This window comes from Cupressus sempervirens, chromosome 10, assembly GCF_028749045.1.
Source record: "Cupressus sempervirens isolate cs-2001-9-10 chromosome 10, ASM2874904v1, whole genome shotgun sequence".
Taxonomy (NCBI): domain Eukaryota; kingdom Viridiplantae; phylum Streptophyta; class Pinopsida; order Cupressales; family Cupressaceae; genus Cupressus; species Cupressus sempervirens.
This window is the reverse complement of record NC_143127.1, coordinates 815,541,302-815,564,399: the sequence shown is the minus strand read 5'-3', so window position 1 is coordinate 815,564,399 and position 23,098 is coordinate 815,541,302.

The window sequence follows — 23,098 nt, the reverse complement described above, 5'->3', positions numbered from 1 at the left end:
CTATTCATTCAGTTGTTGTTTCTCAAACATGGTTGTGTACATACATGCTTAGAAGGAATGAAATTCCTACATTTGAAGATTATCAAAAGCATGAAACAATTCTCATATACTCGCATCTTATTATAAAAGAAAATGTGAAGTTGTTGAAGCATCAAGGAAGACCAAAAGTAAAATAACTTTTTACTATTACTAATGTTGATCATGAAGCTCTATTGGAGACCCTAAAAGAGAGAGAGGACCCTACAAGAACACTCAACTAGGTATTTTTTACTTCTTATGTTCTTTTTTTCACAATGATTTGGTGAACTGACGATTATCTTGTTTAATACAATAATTTACTAATATTTTCTATGATATTGGAATGTAGGCACATCATGAATAGTAACCATGCATGAAGATAAAAAACTAAATAAGAAGCACAATGAAAAAAATCTATTCTATTTTTGACACTACTATTTTTGAAATTACAATTTTTGACACTACGAGTTTTGATAGTTGTCTATTGATGTAATAATGATGAAACATTTGAGATATTGTAAATGTAAACTTTTTAATTTAATGTAACAAACAAAGATGATTTTACTTAATGCAATGTATGCGGAGGGAACTAAAAAATAATTATTTTAATACATACTAACACCAAACTTGCATTGTGCCTAGTGCAAAAGAATTTAGAGAGGTAAAAAATAATTATTTTACTTAATACTAACCCTAGTGACACCCTTATCTGACAGCATAGAGTTTCCATCATTCATGGCCACCTTGTACTGTAGGATGGTCATACTAAGGCTTACAATAACCTATCTCATTTTTGAGAGATCACATTCTATTTGGATTTGACACAACAATCTCGCTCGATGCCAAAACTCATAGTGTACCTCAATTCATAGGTGTATCATGGCATAACTTTGAAACCACTAATATTTCCATTGAATCATTAGTGTGACTAACTCTAGATGGGTGGGTGAACCCTAGTGAAATCCTTGTTCTTACTATTGAGAGCCTTCATCATTCACAACCACCCCATACTAAAGAGTCTCCAAGGTGCTCTAGGTTTTTTTCAAGGTTGATCTTTTGAGGGTCATAACTTAGGTCTTGTGGGGATAGTGATGAAATGTCAAATTTTATACAATAGTCATGTTGAGGCCTAAAATAACCTATCTCATTTTTGAGATATCACATTTCGTTTGAATTCAACACAATAATCTCACTCGATGCCAAAACTCACAATGTGCCTCACTTTATAGGTGCATCACAACGTAACTGTGAAATTGGTGATCTTGGCATTGAATCATCTGGGCCATTAGCTCTAGATGAGTGGGTGAACCCTAGAGACACCATTTTTCTAGCTATGGAGAGCCTCCATCATTCACAACCACCCCATACCAAAGAGTCTCCAAGGTGCTGTAAGTGTGTTTTGAGGTCAATCTTATGAGAGTTGTAACTTGGAGCTTGTGGGCTATTGATGAAATGTAAAATGATACAAGATGGATATGTTGAGACATAAAATATTATATCTCATTTTTGAGAGATCACATTCTGTTTGGATTCGGCATAATGACCTCTCTTGATGCCAAAAATTGTAGTGTGCCTCAATTCATAGGTGGATCACAACGTAACTTTGAAATCAGTGATCTTGGCATTAAATAATTAGTGCCATTAGATCTAGATGGGTGAGTGAACCCTAGTAACACCCTTTTTCTAGTTACAGAGAGTCTCCATCATTCGTGGCTAGCCAGTACTGAAGAGTCTCCAAGGTGCTCTAACTACATTTCAAGGTTGATCTTCTGAGGGTTGTAACTTGGAGCTTGTGGGGGCTAGTCATGAAATGTCAAATGCTACATTATGGTCATGTTGAAACCTATAATGAATTATCTCATTTTTTAGAGATCCATTCCATTTTGATTTGGCACAACAATCTCGCTTGATGGCAAAACTAGTAGTGTGCCTTAGTTCATAGGTGCATCACAATTTAACTTTAAAACTACCAATATTGACATTGAATCGTTAGTACCATTAGCTCTAGATGGGTAGTTGAACCCTACTAACACCATTTTTTTGATTACAAAGAGCCATCATTGTTTGCATCCACCCTATACTGAAGAGTCTCCAAGGTTCTCTACGTGCATTTCAAGGTTGATCATTCAAAGGTCATAACTAGGAGCTCGTGGGGGCTAGTCATGAAATATCAAATGCTATAGAAATTTCATGCTGAGGCCTATAATAACCTATCTCATTTTTAATAAATTGCATTCTTTTTGGATTTGGCACAACAATCTCACTCGATGCAAAAACTCACAATGTGCCTTAGTTCATAGGTGCATCACTATGTAACTTTGAAACCCCTAATATTGGCATTAAATCATCAGTGCCATTAGCTCTAAATGAGTGCATGAATCCTAGTGACACCATTGTTCTAGTTTTGGTGAGCCTCTATCATTCATGGCCACCCTATACTAAAGAGTCTCTAATGTGCTCTAAGTGTGTTTCGAGGTCGATATTATGAGTGTCATAACTTAGAGCTCGTCGGGGTTATCAATAAAATGTCAAATGCCACAAGATGTTCATGCCTAGGCCTACAATAACCTATCTTATTTTAGAGAGATCACATTCCATTTGGATTGGGCACAACAACCTCTCTCGATGTCAAAACTCATTGCATGCCACAATTCATAGGTGCAATACTACTTAACTTTTAAACAACTGATCTTGGCATCAAATCGTCAGTATCATTAGCTTTAGATTGGTGGGTGAACCCTAGTGAAACTCTTTTTTTGGTTTTGGAAAGCGTCCATCATTCATGGCCACCCCGTACTGAAGAGTCTCCAAGGTTCTTTAATTGTGTTTCGAGGTCAATCTTTCGAGGGTCATAACTTAGAGCTTGTGAGGCCTATTGATGAAACATCAAATGCTACAAGATGGTCATGCAGAGGCTTACAATAACCTATCTCATTTCTAAGGTGCTCTAAGTGCATTTGGGCAGATGAACCATTGTTACTTCTTAAGGTATTGCAAAGATCATTTAGAATTAAACATTGCATCAAAATTTAATAATAAAGGTTGTTAAAATGTTATTCACAAATTATTGCAATTGAATCAAATATAACAAACATGATCAAAATGAATGATATTCCATCAACATGAAAAATACACATGATCCATGATCAATTGAACAATATTATACTAAACTAATATGTATATCATTGTGCACATAAATGACAAAAATATATATTAAAATACATGTATCCATAGACAAATTACACAAATATATATCAAAGTTCATGTATTTATAGACAAATTATCCAAATATATATCAAAATATATAGATCCATATACAAAATGTTGTTGATCATGCCATCATAATGTGTATAATATCAATGATTTTGTATAAAATGTGGCATGCGCCACCTCAAGATGTCTCATGATGCATCCTATAACAACAATACTATCCTATGCTATTGGTGGATGATCAAAATGCAGCCTCTTTGTTGCACTAAATGGATGAGATGCCTCCTACATAAATGAAAAAGGAAAACCCAAAGTTAAATTACTAAATTTATATGAGGCTATGTATCTAACATTGAATCACTCAAATGTTAAACTTTCATCATAAATAACTCTCTTGTCAACCTCCTGTGCCAGTCAAGAGTCCTCTCATATGTCCTTAGCAATGCTTGAACCTCATTGATTGTGGCCTGTGCATGTTCAAGTATGCTTTTCAGATGAATATACAACTTAAACTATAACATTATAATTTATAGCATGCTAAATTTATAATATATAATCAAAAATTCAAGCTATAACTTACCCCTGTTGACTCCTCCTATGGATATAATGGATGCATCAACAAAGATAAAAAACTCTGGCATCCAACCTCATGTGCACTAGGTGTTTCCTATGAGATACAAAATACTAGTTATTAATATAACATAAATCAATTTTGAATTTATTTATTAAAATAATGAAAATAAAAAATAAATTATACTTATACATATGATGGGGCTCTCACCATGAATGGAAACACCAGAGGGCCTATTACTTGGAATCTTCCTAGACTCATCACGAGTAGCCATGCCCTGTATGATAAAGAATGTAGTTAAATTTCACTACCACAAACATTTTACAAGAATGCATTGATATATAGTCAATTTAAAAGTACCTAATTAACTTTCCCTTGTCAATGGGTTGTGCCTCATCCTCCGCACTCTGCCCCCCATTGACAAGTGATAGCTATAAGAGAAAAGAAAGACTATAAACTATATATGCTCCAATATCAAATAGAAAAAAATAATGAGAACACAACATGATGTACCGTAGATGTCTCAAAGAAAAATTAAATAGCCCAGAACATGACACTATAAATTTGTCTAACCTCCTCCTTAATCATCAACTAAACATGAATCAAGATCACATACATGTATAAGTTAGTATGCGTTAAAAAATAAAATTACTTTATTATAAAGATTAACTTTAAATCACATATGTTGTAACAAAAAAATGTATACATGTACTGACATAGAAGGATTCCATGCCTCTACATGTCCCTCCTCTCTCATGTTAGGGTGTTTAGCCTCTGTATGCACATATATTGTATCCTCCTCAAATACAAACTGATACTCATAAAGATCACCTATGGGACCCAAACAAATATTCTTTCATGTTATACAAGTATGGGGCACATAAACATGCAATGAGCTTGCCAATGATGAACTCATGCAAGTATCATCAACATTGGGAGGTGACACTAACCTAGCCTAGGATATCAATAGGCTAATCAATCTATGGATGGCTCTAATAGTTTGAGAGCTAGCCTCTATAATGATATCACGTTGCTGCACTAGAAGAGGGGGGAGACATCAGTAGGGGGGAAAAAAGTGCCAGCTTTCTTCCACTAGGAAAAGGGTCTATTTTGAGGAGCTCCTCCTCCTACACCCATGTTGGGCCTCATGCTCCAATAGTTCACCTTAAGGTGTAACAAAAATTTGGCATACCATTTTTTAATAAATATAATGACACCTCTAAATTTTTGTGTGGAGGGATGTCTAAAACCATCCACAAATGATCCCAAAAGTTTGCACTTTTAGCCTCATTTGTAGACCATTTATTTCATAGTTTGGGCTTTGTGCATTCTACATGTTTACTAGTTTTTGGGTCCACAAAAAGGTTAATTATATCATCTTTAGTTATATTTAGGGTCACAACCTCATCATAGTCCAACCTATCATCAAACATGACATGCATTGTTCATGCTAGTGAAGAGCAACATTTTATTCATTGGTAAGTGTTTTAATATTATCCACTATGGTATTTAACATGGATAACATGGGAGCCAATGTGGGTATAGTGTTATATGTGGTTCGCAAAACCCTCAATTTGGAGAGATTTTCAAATATCAAATCTTCAATTTGAGGTAAGTTTTGAGGGGGTAAGGGGTCATTTGGTGGACAATTTTGAGGGGGTTATAGGATCATTTGGTGGAGGGTTATAAGGAACATTTTTTCATGCCTTAGTATCATCATTTGGGTCAGCCATACCTATTAATTTGCAAAACATTATTTCTATTAAAAACAACCTAAATTTCAACAATTTCTATTAAAAAAACCTAATTTTAACAAATTCAATTTAAAATAACTAATTTACAATAATATTATTTAAAAAAAAAAACACTTACCTTTATCTAATACCCATTCATAAATTGGATACCCGAATGGAGCTCAACAATAAAACAGAAAAATGCAATGTAAAAAGAGCTCTCAGTTTTTTTTTATAGAAAATCTATGTCATAGGTTTCAAGTATTTGATTTCATATTGGATGCCTAATATAATATCTAGTATTTAATATGAAATCAGATACCCAATTACTAATTGGATACCCAAAAAGGCTTGGTCCAAACTTTTAAGCCCTTGTATCAATATGGGTGGAAAAAAGTCATAGCAGATTTTGAAATGCTTTTAGACATTTTCAAACTCCACTTTTTTTTACATCACCACTTTTTAGCATACCACGATCCTACACATACCTATTTTCTCCCCTTGGATGCCTTGCAATTAGGCCTGAAGCTTTTGATAATAATCTTCACTTGTTAGCCCTTAAGTTTTTGAATGGTTTCTTTCTCTCCCTATGTCCATCTTTTTCTTCATGGGTCAATTAAAGCTATTTATTGTTGAGAATGAATTTTAGATCTACAATAATAATTTAACTAATTCCTAAGGCTTTATTACTCTACTAGAGTAATCTATGATAACTAATAAATAATATTAATTTAATATTATATTTATGGACATTAAAATTAATAAAAATTATCATTCTATGTTTAACATTAGGTTTTTATATAAAAGAAGTGTCCTCATAGTATTGGAATAGGTTGGTGAAGTGTGTAGGGAAGAAGCTTGTGAGATGGAAAGGAAAAAATTTGAGCAGTACAAGGAAACTTTAGCTTCTCTCAACTTCCTTACAAGGCATACCTATGGAATTCCTTTCTCTCTTTAAAGTCCCAAGTAGATATAAAGATATTACTTTAAAAATTCAATGAAACTTTTTATGGTTTGGAATGGAGGACAAGACTGGAATAAGTTTAGTTAGCTGGGAGAAAGTCTGTCAACCTAAGTCCTTGGGGTGATTGAACATTAAAAGAATTGAGCATTTGAATAAGGCCCTCCTTGTTGGATGGAGACTGATGATCTCCTTGAGTAGTTGGTGTAGTATTTTTAGCACTATGTATCTAAGGGTGACTCACATCATTGACATCTTGGGACCATTTTGTTTCCGCTAGGATAAAAAAAATTGGAACAATGTTGTGCACAACCATAGAATTATGAAGAAGGGTACTCATTGGGGTTTGGGGAATAGGAAAAATGTTTAATTTTGGGAGGATCAATGGCTCCACAATGGAACCCTTATGAATATGAGGTTCCAACCTCTAAGATATTCATGTACCAAACAATATGGTACCCTAGTTCATAACTACATTTCCCTTGATAGAAAATGGAAAAGAGTTTACAATCGAGATAATCCTAGTATGATGCTACTTATGGAGCTTCAAGAGATGTTCTATAATTTTTTTATCCCCTTCATCATGTTGGATTATTATTTAATATGATACTTACCCCCTTTATAGAGTTCATGATAAAATATTCTTATACTTGTTGTCTTAAGGGAGGTAAAGCCCTAAGGGAATGGAATAATGATTGGCACCCCTTGATCCTGCCAACGATAAGTTTCATCTTGTGGATGGCTCTACACAAGGCTATTCTCACCATTCATAATCTAAAAAGGAGAGGATTCTAGCTAGCCAAACATTGTGTGTTATGTTAAGTAACTTAGCAAAATCCATTCAACACCTCCTCATACCTTGTCCCATTTCTATAAAGGTTTGGAGGGATATTTTATCTATGTGGGAGATTCAGTGATGCTTCAATGAGTACCTCCATCAATTTGTTAACTAGGGTGGTCCTTCTAATCACCCTACCTCAAAACCTTATGGAGTGTCATCTCCCTAAATGTTTTGTTGAAAATTTCAAAGGAACAAAACAATTGCATGTTTTAGGACAAAGCTACTCCTAGCACAATGGTGGCTTAGAAGGTAACTAGGCTCCTGAAAAAATGTAGTGGATTCTGGCATTGGAAACATCCCTACCCCTTCCCTCCCATAGGGACCAAGACATGAGATGGGATAATTCTTTGGACTTAAGTATGAAGGTGGTAAGATTTGACAACTCTAAAGTTGTTTCTATACGTAAAAGCATTTTGCACCTCTCGAAAGTTTGGATGAAACTCAATTTTGATAGCTTGTTTGTTGCTAGAAGGACTATAGATGGTGGTGTTTTCCAAGATAATACAAGTAAAATGGTGGTTTCCTATGCTAGGATATGTAGAGGTGGATCAAATAATGAAGTAGAATCTTTGGCCTTACTATGGGTAATGAGGATAGTGAGAGCTAGAGGAATTAATAGACTGGTTATCAAGGGAGATTCTATGTTAATTATTAAAGCTCTAAAGGGTGAAGGCCAATGTAGATGGAAGATAAAAGTGAAAATAGAGGAAATGTGTAGCCCTTTCAATGGGCTTCTTAAAGTCCATGTGGACCACATCTATCAAGAAGGAAATTGAGTTGTGAATGACCTAGCCAAATTTGGTCATAAAGTAGAAGGAATAAAGGAATAGTAAGACATCAAACAAACCCCACCATCCACAAAAATGATGGTGGAAAGTGAACTTTCTCTTTGTGGGGCAATATATTGAAGTACAAGAGGTGGCATATTGGTATGGATTTGGGTGGGTGGGAGAACCCAAGAATTAAAAAATATAAAGTTTGGAATATTTGGAAAGATTGTGTGCTTTTTTACATTTAGGGTTCCCTCACCATGAAAATTAATTACTATAGTGAGAGCATGATCCACATGGATTTTTTAAGAATGAGAAAACTACCAAGGATGATAGTTATGAATAATAATAATGGAAATTTCCTTGCACCTTACTCAATGCACAACTGGAAAAGGTTAATTTCAATGGGAGAGGTATCATTCACACATGCTCAAGCTAAAGGGGGATTGGAAAATGTGAAGCCTTATGATTTTATGATAATTATTGATTGCTTTCTTAGGTACATTTTTAGCATTATATCTTTAAATTGCCTCAGCTTCCAAGTTCTATCCTACAACATGGGAATGTCAGTGCTAATTGAGGATTTGTTGATTGAACTTAGTGAATACATAGGTACTAGAAACCACATTGAACTAGATAAGATTGAGGACTACATTAGGGATAGTAAGGAGGTGTGGGTTTATATGTAGGAATGTGGTTTGTTGCCATTCATGGAAGGCATTGAAGGGTATGATGAGCATGTGTCCCTACATTTCATCAACACCTAGAGTAATAGGAAGGTGAACATTAATTCGGTGGTTTTCAAAATCATGGAGGAGCTCATCATGATAGTTGGTGGGTTGTCTCTCAAGAGAAGGAGTTCGCATAGGCAAGCCAAGGTTTCTAATGAAACAAGCTTGAGAAAATTCCTTTTCCTAAGGAGGATCATGTTTGCATGTAGGGTGGTTTTTCAAGGGAGGACCTACCCAAACCTTAGGATATAGTGTGCTACGCTATTGTGCACTACATCACTCAAAAACATCAATTTTAGCACCTATTATATTATTACCACTTTGCTATTTTAAATCATTTTAGGAACAAGGACTTGATTTCCTTTCCACACCTTAATTTTCATTTGATGAAGGATAGTGTGTTTAGCATTAGGAAAATGAGAGATGAAGGAAGACCCTTTTATATCTTGCACCAGGATTTCATGTTTAAAAATTATAAGTTCTAGCTCATCCTCAACCAGCCTGTTCTTATTAACCCCCTTGCCACTATTACTCTGCAAGTCTCCATAGACCCTAGCCCTAGTTTCGCTTCAAAAAAGGTGGACAAAAATTCTCTAAGTAATAGGAAAAAAATCAATGTTATTGATTTGATACTGATACTAGGAAAAATAATAAAGCTACAATGAACTCCACTAAAAGGCTAAACCCCCCCAATAGGAGGTGAGTTCTAAGTCCATTGACAGTGAAAGAAGATCTAGTAGGAGAAAGAGGAAGGTTATATATCCTATCTTTATGGGTAAGTATGTTCCAAGCCCTTCCCACATTTTGGACACCCTAGAAGTGAACCCTTCCCTTGATAAAAGCTTGGGGGAAGATATCACCTCCCACTATGAAGGATGTGGCTAAGGGTTAGGAGAAGAAAGGGCATCATAGCCATAGGTAGGGTCAAAGTAAATCATGGTTGGATAGGCTAGACAAATCAATTCATGGCCTAGCCAACAATCAAGAAGCTTGGTGTTGAAAGGTTGAAACCCTAGCTAATTTGTCTAGTAAAGTCATGAATTCAATAGCCCCATGTGTAAAAGAAAAAAAGGGATGAGAAGGATGCAAGAAAATAGAGTGAGACCACCCAATCCCTCTTAAACTTCCTAGTGGATGATTGGCTAAAGAATCTCATGGAGAAACTCATCAAGCAGGAGGTGGAGAAACCAACCACGGAGGATCTTGATGAAAGGGATGAGGAGGACCTAGAGGAGAAGGATGGGAACTACCCCACATGCTTGTTTTTCTTTTGTTTTCTATAATATTATGGTTAATTGTGAACTCTATCCTTTATGTGGAACTTTTGGTTAATGTAGATATTAATCATTTTAATAGAAATGATTGCAATCTATGCTCCTAGATTTTTACCTATGTTAGGGGTAGTATGGTTGATACTAATATTTTGAAGTATAATGTTGTGGTGTTAAGAATTATAATGTTTTTGATCTCTAGAAAAGGGATTGGTTGTATAGTAGGGGGTAACTACTAGCCAGTCTCCAACCTTCTGTACTATAGGGCCAACCCCCCTTTTTTGGCTGCTATCTAAATACATAAAAAAAATTAGGTTTCTATGTTTTTTTGAATATATTTTTATTTTTTGTGACATTTTTACTTAGCAAGAGTACAATTTTGTTTCTACGATTTCCCTTCTAGTGGGGGCTTCCAATTTTTATAGCCTTCTCCTCGTAGATAATTTTAACATAATTTTTTTAAAGTTTTGAGATAAGTTTAGTTCTCCATGTTGATTTCATGTTGTTTGGGACAAGATCATTAAGAAATGCTGATAATGAGAGCTCAGGACAAGGTTAGTAACCATATTATTGGTCTTTCTATACTCTATTTTGTCTTATTGATTGATCTAGATCTTTCTTAGGATTATTACTATTTCCACATAAATTATGTTCAAAAAAATCCAAATTCTTATTTCTTATATATTTTCTACATTTTTAAATGATCAAGAGTTCCTTGAGTTGTCTTCAATATTCTCTAATTTCACAGTTTTAGAGCTTATCTATTTGTATTATATTTTATATACATGTTCATCTATGCATAGCTATCTTTAAAGATGCAATTTTATGTTGTTTGTACACTTCAATTACATAGAACCTAGGGGTTCTATGTATGTGACCATCAAATTTTTGCTCTACGATTCTATTAGGATCAAACACTAAAAAAGAACTAGGTGAGATTTTGTTGAGTATGGAAATAAGGGTTGAAAAATCATTTTGTTAGGTATCACTATGTTTGGACAAACTTTTCCAAGGGTTGACAAAAAGTTTCTATGTAAGGAAAATTTGGCGTAGTAGAGGAAATGACTCCAAAATTTTATAGAAGGTCATGTTTTGCATGTAGAAATGTTTCATATGTTTTTGAAAACCATTATGCATTATTGGGATACCAAGACATGGAAAGAAATAAAATGTTACATTGTGTGCAAAAAGTTATCATTGACAACATTTCAACTTGTTAATGTTGCATGACAACATTTTGGGAATAATCATGCAAATTTCCAAAATTCAATTATGAGTTGGAAATAATTAATGAAAGATGATGGAAGGTCATCTGTAAGGTTTTTCTTATCATTATAAAGAGCTTGATAGACTTTTTATTGGTAAACAAGCTATAAATTGCTTGTAATTGGAACAACTCATGCTTAATAGATTGAACTCGTTAATTTTCCACTATAGATATTTAGTTTAATTCATTTTCTAAAAGAATGATCTTTGGTATTTTTTTGTGTAAATAAAACTCAAACCTCTAAACACTGGTCTCTAGACAATTCAATGGTTGTGCACAAAAAATGAATCTACCATGAAAATCCATTGCAGGAAATTCACGACCTTTGAAAGTTAGAGGGTAGAGTTTGTAAGCCTTATTTTCCTCTTTGTGGGAAGCTAAAAAACCCATTTTTCAATTTTTAACTGCTTTCCCTTGGAGAACTCTTCCATAGCTCAACTAGGACCAAAGAGAAACTATGGATTACAACTTGTAGGAATTGTTTGGTTTGACTGATCCAATGACTTGAAGATATGTAAGGGGTTCATAAAGAGCCTTGGTAATTAATTAGAGATTTTTTTAATCTATTTGAGGGGATTTTTAGTTTAAATTTTAATGTTATCCTATTTCCAATATAAATCAGCTACATTAAAGTTTTGGCATTGTATAGATAGTCATAGTCCAAAAATCTCCAAATTGTAAAAGAACATACAAATTGTTATTAATAATGGTAATCATTTTATAGGGTTTTTTAACACTTTTTCAAAACTAGAGGCCAAAAACTCAATTTGGAGGCCTATTTGTGACCTAATAGAGATAGTAGGCCTAAAATATAGGAATATTGGGAATTTTAGAAAGAAGGTTATTTGATAAAAGAAAATGGGGTTCTGATGAGTGAATTAGTGTATTTGGAAGCCCTATGCTTCCTTAAAATTTTCTTGTGGAAAGGATAGGAATTCGGTAGTGAAATTACCTTTGCAAGTTTAAGATAGAACCATTTGTACATTGACTTGATAGAGAATCTTTGGGAATAAAGTAGAAAAAGTGTTGAATCCTTATAAGGTGGTTAGATTTTTTGATACAAGAAACCCTAAGAAGTTCTACTACTTACCTAGAGAATATATCACAACATCTCATTTAATATCCTCCTTATTCAATAGTTATAAGAGCCTAAAAATATTTTGGGTAGTGATTTTGGCACATGTAAATTATTTAGTTAGTGGGTGAATCCATCATGATGACTAATACAAAGTTGGCCAAGAAGGTAGATGACCATAAAGAGTAGAATGTACTTCTTTAGAAAAGTCTTAATGAGTTAGAAAATAAGCTTGTTGATGTTGAAAATGATAATCAAAGTCACTAAGAAAGAGGAAAAATAAAGAAAAAGAAGTGGCAGTAAAAGATGAGGTGCTTGAACTAGACCCTATATTGCAAGAAGAACCCTTTCATAAGACAATGAAGGCTTTGAGATGAAATAAAATAGGAGAACCCCTATTTAGTGGTAAGACAGAACTTGATATACTCATGGAATAGATAGATGGTCTAAAAACTAATTTGAAAGGGATGGTGTGAGCGAGGCACTTAAAGTGAAGGTAGCCAAATAAAGATTGGAAGGCATTGTCTTAACATGGTAGAAGTTTAATCAAATAGAAAAAAGGAAAGAATCATTTTACTACCTAGAAATAGATGGTTTCCAAGATCAAATAAACTTACACACCTAAAGACTATGAGATCCAACTTCATAGAAAGAGATAGAATTTTAGACATAATTTGTTCAATGTCAATACATACAATTAAGAGTTTCAAAGATTATGTTTGCAATCTATTGTAGTAGAAGTGGAGAGTTTCAAGGTCACTAGATACATGAATGGATTAAGGTGAATTATCCAAGGAGTGATTGGATGACTAAGGCATACCATAGTTCAAAGGTGCTATAAATTGGCACTAAAGGTGGGGGAGAGAAGTAAAAGGAAACATGTGCAAGGTACTAGAGGAAGCAACAAAGGGAGAGATAGTAGAGGCCATAGGGGATATTTTGATGGAAGAAGCATAGAAAAAGATCCCAAGGGGAATCTAATTTTTCCAAGAAAAGTAGGGATTCCATTAATAGAGGAAAATATAGAGGAATATGATCTAGTAGTAGAAGAGGCAGGTCTATAGAATTAGGGAGATGATCTACTTTTCTACTATGAAATATAATAATTTTAACCAACTTTGTCACCTTTCTTGTAGGTTTTGTGAGAAGAACTATTCATCCCAAGAAGGATATCAGAGGGTTAACTATATCTAAGAGGATACTATAATTTATTGAGAGATTTTTTGAAGCATGAATACTAAAGATATTCCTATGGGGGAGTATTATTGATATATTACTATGATGATATGTTACATTCATGATAGAGTTTGTCATTGATGTCAACATAGAAATTTTCTATGGTATTTGATAGAAGAACAATAGAAAGATCAAGTTGGTACAGATGGCTAGTTGAGAGTTCTAACTATCCAAGGATATGAGAGATACATATGTGTATTTGGTATGTGCAATTAATTTCTTAAGAAGGAATGATAAGTTTGGAACAAGTAATGCAAGTTTTGGTGATGTATGTTCTGAGATAGAGTTTATAGAGGCATTTTATAGTAATCTTGTTATATCTCTTAGCGGAGTTATTATTCTAAGAATCTAGGTGAGGATGTGAAGAAGACATGTTGGTGATGTTGTGGCTAAGCTCTCTCATCATAGTATTACATGTACAAAATTTTATTCAAGCTGTAAGATGGAAGATTAATGTTATCACTAAGTGTAACATGTTCTTAATGTGGTCCTATAATGGTTAATTGAGAAGGTCTAACAGCTAACTCAAACAATTGTTTTATGGACTCAGTATAAAGGAAAGACATTTTTATTTACCATGACATGGATGAGGATGATATTTTTAAGTAGCACAAGAGTAGAATGTGAAGTTGAGTAGAGTAGAGTGGAAGTGAAGGAAACTTCATTGCTGAGGTTTTGCTGAGTGATCTAAGGTTTGATATTTTGATCTAAGGTTTGTGACTTGATCTACAAGGTCTGATAGTGATTGGTTTGGTTGAAAGAAAAAAAGGAAAGAGGAATATAACAATAAATTACTTGTTTGAGCAGTGAGCTCTTCTTGCACACATTGTACTAAACTCTTAACTGGGTTGGCACAACTCCTAACATGGTTGGATCTCCTAATAGGGATTCAAAGTCTCCTAATAGGGACTCATATGTACTAAATGTTGTAATAGACTCCTAAAAAGGTGCATCCTCTAATAAAGGATATTTATATTAGTACATCATCTTGTGGGCATATTTTCCACTAGGGTTTCCCTAGTTAATATATCTAGTGTAATTTTATATGTGCATCTTTGTATGGTTTCTGTTTACTTTGGTTGAATGGTTAAGTTTGTTTAAAGAAGATAAATGTTTTAATTGTTGGATAACTGATTTACCCCCTAGTTATCTTGGTGTACTATTATTTCTAACAATTGGTATCAAAGCATCAGGTCCTTGAAGATAAAGTTTAACAATTTTGGGAGATCTATGGTGAGCATGTTGAAGAAAAATAGTTTGAAGTTTGATGGAACAAATTATGACAGATGGAAGGAAAATATGAAGACACATCTTTTGTGTATGGGTCCAGGATATTGAATCTTGAAAAAATCAGCAAAGACAATCATTGCTGAAAAGGATTTGAAAACTTGTACTAGGGTTGAAAGAGACATTTTTATGTGTGACATGGGAGGTAGAGAAGCACTATTGACTACACTTCTTGAAATTGAATACAATCAGGTAAAATCACTTGCTACTTCACATTTGATTTGGAAAGCTTTGGAAAACAATTTTGAATGGTGATGATCATTCTAACAAATTGAGGCTACAAAGTTGGATTTGTGCATTTCAAGATGCTAAAATGACGAAAGATGAATTTGTAAGAACATTTGTAGGTAGAATATCAGAGATTACTGCAGGTATTAGATCTAAAGGAGGAACCAAAGAAGATGATAAGATTATATGGAAGATATTGAAGAGCTTAATACCACAATTTAAGCTAGTAGTTCAAATGATACCATTATTCATATCTTGTACCAAAGATTTCACAAAGGAAACATTGCTTGGAAGACTTGAAGTAGTTGAGAATGAGCTTAGACAGTCTGGAGAGTTGACCAAAATAGAGATAGCTTTTAGTGCCTTGAATATTTGACCTAGTTTGTCAAGAAGCACAAGTGCTAGAGGAGATTTCACTAGCAGCAAAAAATTTGAGGAAAATAGGAAGATTGAAGGAGTAACCTTCTAGTAAAAAGAGAAAAAGGAGGTAAGAAAATCTTTAAATGTTGGACTTGTGATGAATATGGTCATTATGCATCTAAGTATCCTATAAGAGAGAAAAAGTACAAAGGAATCACAAACTTAGAAAAGACAGAGAGTGTTTGTATACAAATGAAAAAAATGATTTTGATGAACAAGCACTAAGTGCTAGTGATGATGAAATAGGATTTTTTGCAATTAAAGAGGAAGGTCTTGAAAAAGTAGCATTGGTATCACAGGTTGAAAATAAATCTAAGTAGATAATTGATAGTGGTTGTTCACATCATATGATTGGTGATATGAACAAGTTTTTTGACATCAAAAGTTAGGATGGAGGCATTATTAGCATTGGAAACAATGCAACATGCCAAGTCAAAGGTATTGGATCTATAACTCTTGATCGTAAAACTAACATTGAGGATGTATATTTTGTTGATGGTTTGAAGCACAATCTTTTGAGTGTTGGACAACTAGTAGAAAAAGGTTATCAATTACAATTCACAAAGAAGACATGCATGATCAGAGACAAAGAAGGAAAGGTAATTGGAATAGGAACTAGATCTAGAGGTAATGTATTTTAATTGAATCCTACTAAAATGACATGTTTGGTTGCAAAGGTAAATGAAAGTTGGTTCTTTCATAAGAGATTTTGTCATATAAAATTTGATAGTATTGTGAAGACTAGTAGTACGTTTGCAATTAGAGATTTTCATAAGATTGTAAATCCTACTAACACAATTGGCAAGGAATGTGTTTTGGCAAAGCATAACAAAACTTCTTTCCCTGCAAGAAGTTCACTACTATAGAAAAATTGGAAAGTGTACACATAGATATCAATAGTCCTACAAAGATTAAATGATTCTATGGTGAAAGGTATTTTATGATTGTAGTTGATGACTTTTCTAGAATGATGTGGGTTGAATTTCTTAAAGAGAAATCTAAAGCATTTGATAAGTTTAAGATATTCAAGATTAGAGTTGAGAATGAATATGGCATGAAGATTAAATGTTTAAGATCAGATAGAGAAGGATAATTTACTTCAAATGAGTTTAACGTGTTTTGTGAAGAAAATGTAATCAAAAGATAGTTATCAACTCTAGAAACCCCTAAATAGAATGACATTGTAGAGAGCAGGTACATATTAGTTACAGAAGTAGCAAGAGCTATGTTAGCTGAGAATGATGTATCTAAGATTTTTTTGAGAGAATATGTCAATAAAGTAGTCTACACTATGAATAGAGTGCAAGTTAGAAAAGACACAAACAAGACTACTTAGAACTGTGGTTTGGTCACTCACCTATAGTTAAGTATTTTAGAATTTTTGGAAGTAATTTTTATATCAAAAGATATAATGATATTGGTAAGTTTCATACTAGAAGTAATGAAGGTATGTTTCTTGGTCATTCTTTGAAAAGAAAAGCTATAGATTCTATAATTTGAAGATGTAGATGAAGCATGTAAACATGATTATTGGAAACATGCTATGAAAGAGGACTTAGATCAGATAGTAAAGAATGAGACATGAGAATTGGTCCCTAGATCAGTAGACATGAATGTGATAGGAACTAAATGGGTATTCATGAACAAGATGAATGAGCAAGGAAAAGTTGTAAGGAACAAGGCAAGATTGGTATGTAAAGGTTACTCACAGAAAGAAGGAATAGACTATGATGAGACCTATGCTCTAGTGGCTAGAATATAAGTAGTAAGATTATTCTTATCCTATGTAGCACAAAAGAAATTCAAACTATATCAGATGGATGTCAAGTCAACATTTCTGAAGGGAGAATTTGAAGAAGAAGTGTACATTAAGTAGCCTAAAGGTTTTCCTTTGATAGATGATAAGGAAATAGTATGAAAACTTAAGAAAGCATTGTATGGCTTGAAGCAAGCACCGAGAACCTAGTATGAAAGGTTGGACAAGCATTTGACAAATCTTGGATATAGAGAAGGTATGGTAGACAATAATCTATATTAGAAATAAATTAATGATGGTTTGATGATTTTGGTAATATTTATTGATGATATCATATTTGGAGGAAATGATGAGAAAAGTAAGAAGTTTGCAGAAGAAATGAAGAAAGAATATGAGATGAGTATGATAGGAGAAATAAAATATTTTTTGGGATTGCAAATTATACAAAATAAAGAAGGAATCTTGATTTTTCAAACTATGTACTTGAAGGATTTACTAAAATGGTTTGGATTGGAAACATGCAAACTTGTTGGAACACCTATGGTGACTAGATACAAGTTATCTATAAAGGATGAGACATCTACTATTGAGCAGAAGAAGTAGAAATCTATGATTGGAGGACTACAATATTTGACTCACACAAGGCTAGATATAGTAAATGTAGCTGAAATTATTGCAAGATTTCAAGGCAATCCCAGAGAAGCACATTATGAAATAATCAAAAGGATATTTAGATATCTAAAAGGAACGAAAAATCTAATTATTTTACACTAAGTGCTTAAAATGATGATAATTGAGTAGACAATATGGATGATAGAAAGAGCACTAGTGGTAGAGACTTCTTTCTTGGAGGAAAATTAATTTATTTGTTAAGAAAGAAGCATGATTGTACATTACAAAGTATAGTGGAACCATAATATGTTGCAACAACAAACAATTGCAATCAAGTTGTTTGGATGAAGCAGATGCTGAAGGATAAAAGGATAGAATTCAGTGAACCTATTATCATACATTGTGATGACATAAGCATAGTAAATATGTCTAAAAATCTAGTGTTGCATTTGAAGACCAAGCACATTTATCCTAAGTATCACATGTTGAGAGAAAAAGTTGTAGAAAAAAAATTAGATTGGAGTATGTGAGTACAAAAGAGAAGATTGTGGATATATTCACTAAGCCTCTTCCCAAAGAGACTTTTGAGTATTTGTGAGGTATGTTAGGGGTTATGCTCCTTCCTAAATCAGAGTAGAAGATGAAAATTTGTATTAGTCTAGTGTAACAAAGCACTATTGTTGTCGAGACTGAATGTTGATGCTTCTTGTATGGGGGAGTACCTATGAGGAACGGAGTCATCTAGGAATCTTGTTGGATGTTGTTTTGAATAATGTATTTGGAAACTTGACCTAGTAAAAATTAGTTGTTGTAGAGTTTAATGCAGTGAATTTTGTTGTCGAAACCTTTGACATTGATGTTAATGGGGGAGAAGTTTGACATGAAAAGAATCATTAGGAAAACATCATGAGAAGATTATGAGGAAGAACAACATGTTCAGAAGATGGACAACATGGAATGAAAGTTGGACATAAAGAAAATTGAGGTATATAAATGGGAGAGAATGATTGATGAAGAGGATTTGAAAAGTAATATGAACAGTCTTTTGTTGGTATTCTTGGAACTAGAAATTTTCAATCTATGTTGCCATCAATGCCAAAGGGGGATATTGTTGAGATATTGTTGGAAGCATGAATACTTATTATATTCCTATGAGGGAGTATTATAGATATGTCACTCTGATGATATGTTATATTCATGATTGAGTTTTTCATTGATGTCAACATATTAGTTTTTTGTGGTATCAGAGAGAAGAACAATAGAAAGATCAAGTTGGTACAGATGACTAGTTTAGTATTCTAACTATTTGATGTTATGATAGGTACATATGTGTATCTAGTATATGTAGTTAATGTCAAAAGAAGGAATGATAAGTTTGGAAGAAGTTATGTAAGTTTTGGTGATGTTTTTTTTGAGAAAGAGTTTACAAAGGCATGTTCTAGAAATCTTTTTATATCTTTTAGTAGACTTATTATTCTAAGAATCAAGGTTGAGGATGTGAAGAAGAAATGTGGTGATGATGTGGTTAAGTTAGCTCATAATAATATTACATGTAAGGAAATTTATTCAAGTTGCAAGGTGAAAGATTAATGCTATCGCTAAGTGTATCATGTTCTTAATGTGGTCCTATAATGATTAATTGAGAAGGTCTAACAACCAACTTAGGAAATTGTTTTATGGACTTGGTATAAAGGAAAGACATTTTCCTTTATCTTGACATGGATGAGAATGACATTTGTAAGCAAAAAAATAGCAGAATGTGAAGTTGAATAGAGCAAAGTGGAAGTGAAGGAAACTTCATTGCAAACTTTTTGTTAAGTGATCCAAGGTTTGATATTTGGACCTAAGCTTTGTGACCTAGTCTATGAGGTCTAATAGTGATTGATTCAGTTGATAGAATAAGGAAAGAGAAGCATAATAGTAACTTAATTGTTTGAGTAGTGAGCTCTTCTTGTAGTTAAAATTTCATTTTTGGGTAGTGGGCTCTTCTTGCATACATTGTACTACAACTCCTAATAGGTTAGAATCTCCTAACAGGGATTCAAAGTCTCCTAATAGTAATAGGGTCCATCCTCTAACAAGGAATATTTATATTAGTACATCATCTTGTGGGCATCATTCCTACTGGGGTTTTCCCTCTGATCAAGGGTTTCCCTAGTTAACATATCTAGTGTAATTGTCCATGTGCATCTTTGTATGGTTATTGCTTACTTTGGTTGAATGGTTAAGTTTTTTTAAAGAAGATAAATGTTTTAATTGTTTGATAACTGATTCACTCCCTCCTCCCTCTAAGTTATCTTGGTAGACTATTGTTTCTAACATAATTGTGATGTGAATAGAGTGGAATTTGGATTTATTGGTTGAGACTAAGCTCATGTTAAGAAGGATTTGATAAAAGAGGCTATAAAGGAGGAGCCAAAAAAGAGGAGATACTTGTTCAAGATAAATTGCAAGATAATGGGTAAGTGTGTAGAGTTTCTATAGACATAGGGTCTACAGACAACATAATATTAGAAGAGTAGTGAATAATATGTAATTATAAGAATTCCTCATACAAACTCATACCAATTTACTTGACTTTACAAAGGGAAGAATGTTATAGTGAATGAACAATCTTGGGTGGAGGTCACCATAGAAGTTTATAGGGATAAGATGTTATTTGATGTTTTCCAATGGATGTGTGCTACCTACTATTGGGTAGACCATGGTAGTATGATAAAAACACAATTTAGAATGGGTAAAACAACTCATGATCCTTAAAAAAGGGTGGTGTCACCTACTAGATTTAATCGATCATAGATAGAGAAGAGGGTAAGCTAGTTAGGCCTAATATTTTATTTGTAGGAAAAAAGGAGTTTTCTAACACTCTTATGGAAGGTGAAGAAGTTGGGGTTGTGTTGTGATCTCACAAGGCATTCCCCATTTCTCATAGAAATGGGGACCCCCTAGTAAATTTTCGCCTACTAGGCTCCTAGTCTAGAGCCTCAGTCACTTTTGACCCCCCACAAGAGTCTAGGTCAAACCCCTATACTTGACTAAAGAGACTGAAAGAATTAGATACATAGAAAGAAGTTTTAATAAGAGGAATTAACACTTTGAAGTAGGTGCACATGTGTGCACCATTATGTAAGTTCACAAATGTGCAACTTTAGAAGTGCACATCTGTGGACTCCCCAAGGTGTGCATTTCCACACATTCTCATTGGTCTACACATGCACACATCTTGGAGTTGTGCATGTGTACACCTCTAGAGGTGCGCACCTATGCATCCTCTTGGGTGCACTTTCCCTTAGGTATATATAAGACCTTGAACTCCTACGTCTCTCTTGGTTTCTCATTTACTCCCCATTCAGTCTGCACCTCTACACGCTTCAATGTGTACAAATCTATTGCTCCCCCTTAAGAACTCAACAAACAAAACACAAGGTCAGAAACCTTCAAGAAGGTGCACACATATGCACCTCCATGAGGTGTGCATGTGTGCAACTCTACTTAGACACAAACATCAAAACAAAGCTAACCTAAGTACTATAAAGGTGCAAACATGCACACCTCCACAAGGTACACATGTGTGCACCTTTCAAACATAACAAGAATCAATTAATGTACAAAATGATGCTTTGAAGGTATTAGAAGTATGCACATGAGCATCTCTACAAGGTGCACATGTGCACATCTCTGCACTTGCAAAAAAAGGAACCTAAGTTTTTGTATAGCTCCAATTGCCATGCACACTTTGATGTACATAGCTATGTACCCCATAAGGATGCACACATGTGCATATGTGCAACTAAGCACAAAAGGCTATTCCAAGGCTAAAGAAGCACACTTGTGCACTATAATGATGTAATATACTCAATTTTAGGGGATCATGGAGGGGTTTAACATTTTCTATTGTGTTCTAATTGATTTTGACCAATGTTAGAGTAAATTAGGGTTTGTTTTAGGTTAAATTTTAGCTTATCAACTATTATTTACCTTTCTTCTGCAATTAAGATGGTGTCATCATCCTCTTCAATAGTATAAAAGATAGCTCCAAAGCTAGTAGTATTCAAGTATGAAGGGGCACCAAGGAAATCCTTGTTTCAAGATGGGTATGTTGAGATCAAAGACACAAAACTTGGTCATCTAGACTAGATCATGTTCCTTACAATCTACAACAAACCTTAATAACAATCTACAATGGTGTCAACACTTATTTGGGCATGCCCCATTAATACAACATCATATCCAACATCTATCAAGTCCTTAGAGCTCATAATGACTCTTTAGGAAACTATATGACCAAAGAGAAGGTCATTAATAGTATTATAGGAGAGATAGTCCTAGACCTCCAGACTAGAAACATTGAGAAGGTAATCCATCTTCCCAAGGCCAACCAATATTTGAAGATACCTTGTGATAGAGGAGAGAGATGGTATTATAAGAATGAAAAAGAGGCCAGAGAAATAATTCAATCCACTTTCTTAATTTATTGAACACCAGTGGGTCATAGAGTTAACATAGTTGACATGAAAATGAGATATATGAAGGATGACATTAGGTATGCAATTGTGCTTTTGAGTAGAGTCATAGAACTTCATACAATAGGACACCTTCAAACCTGGATGGTCCACTTTATAGAAACTATCAGGATAACAAAGATTTTGATTAATTGGACTACTATCCTTAGTGATAATTTTCATGAGAAACTTGTAGCTGTAAAAGCTCATCCATGATTCCACATAAAATCATATATGGTGTATTTATTGGAAACAAGAACCATGGACTACCTAGGCCTCTACTTTAAAGGGAGCATGCAAGATGCTAATACTTCGCCCTATGTGGTATATCCACAACTCATGAAGAATAAAATCTCAAAGAAGAGTGTGGAATATAGGGTGGTGAATGATGGCTTCAAGTTTGCAATCATCAAATTATTAGAAGGTGATTATGCAAAAAGGATGTCAATAGAAGTAGTGGCTAAGATCCTAGAGATCAATACTTACTATATTCAGTTTACAAAATTCACCTACCTTAGGGTAGTTGACACTATAGAAAAGCCAACGAACCTCCCAAGATATCCATCTGATAGGCTAATCTTGCTGGAGATTGTGTGCCAACTCACTTCT